Source organism: Vigna umbellata, chromosome 9, assembly GCF_029865625.1.
Source record: "Vigna umbellata cultivar VRB3 chromosome 9, Vumbellata_1.0, whole genome shotgun sequence".
NCBI lineage: Eukaryota > Viridiplantae > Streptophyta > Magnoliopsida > Fabales > Fabaceae > Vigna > Vigna umbellata.
The window spans coordinates 5,276,646-5,277,808 of NC_142173.1; positions in this window are offsets into that span (position 1 = coordinate 5,276,646).

Genomic DNA, 1,163 nt, shown 5'->3' on the forward strand with positions numbered 1-1,163 from the left:
TTGGGGTTTGATGTGTGGAATGGCCTCTTTATATGACCAAAAGGCTACTGTAAAAATCTTGGTGCAAGAAATTTTTCATTTTGGTGGGTTTTGAAGCTAGCCAAGTTTGGTGGTTAAAGTTGTCTAAGTTGGTGCTTGGTGCCAAGTTTTGGGAAATTTTGGAAGTGTTAGTTTTTGGGGTTTGATTGTTGGAATGTCGTCTTTATATCACCAAAAGGCTACTGTAAAAATCTTGGTGCAAGAAATTTTTCATTTTGGTGGGTTTTTAAGCTACCCAAGTTTGGTGGTGAAAGTTGGCTATAAGTTGGTGCATGGTACCAAGTTTTGGGAAAATTTCAAAGTGTTGGTTTTTGGGGTTTGATGGTTGGAATGACCTCTTTATATGTCCAAAAGGCTACTGTAAAAATCTTGGTGCAAGAAATTTTTAATTTTGGTGGGTTTTGAAGCTAGCCAAGTTTGGTGGTGAAAGTAGGCTAAGTTTGTGGTGCATGGTGCCAAGTTTTGGGAAAATTTCAAAGTGTTGGTTTTTGGGGGTTTGATGGTTGGAATGACCTCTTTATATGACTAAAAGGCTACTGTAAAAATCTTGGAGCACGAAATTTTTAATTTTGGTGGGTTTTGAAGCTAGCCAAGTTTGGTGGTGAAAGTTGGCTAAGTTGGTGCTTGGTGGCAAGTTTTGGGAAATTTTGAAAGTGTTGGTTGTTGAGGTTTGATGGTTTGAAGGGCCTCTTTATATGACAAAAAGGCTATTGTAAAAATCTTGGTGCTAGAAAATTTTGATTTTGGTGGGGTTTGAAGCTAGCCTAGTTTGGTGGTGAAAGTTGGCTAAGTTGGTGCTTGGTGCCAAGTTTTGGGAAATTTTGGAAGTGTTAGTTTTTGGGGTTTGATTGTTGGAAAGCCCTCTTTATATCACCAAAAGGCTACTGTAAAAATCTTGGTCCAAGAAATTTTTGATTTTGGTGGATTTTGAAGCTAGGCATGTTTACGGTGAAAGTTGGCTAAGTTGGTGCTTGGTGCCAAGTTTTGGGAAATTCTTGAGAGTGTTGGTTTTTGGGGTTTGGTGGTTGGAATGCCCTCTTTATATCACCAAATGTTTATTGTAAAAATCTTGGTGCAAGAAATTTTTTTATTTTGGTGGGATTTGAAGCTAGCCAAGTTTGGGG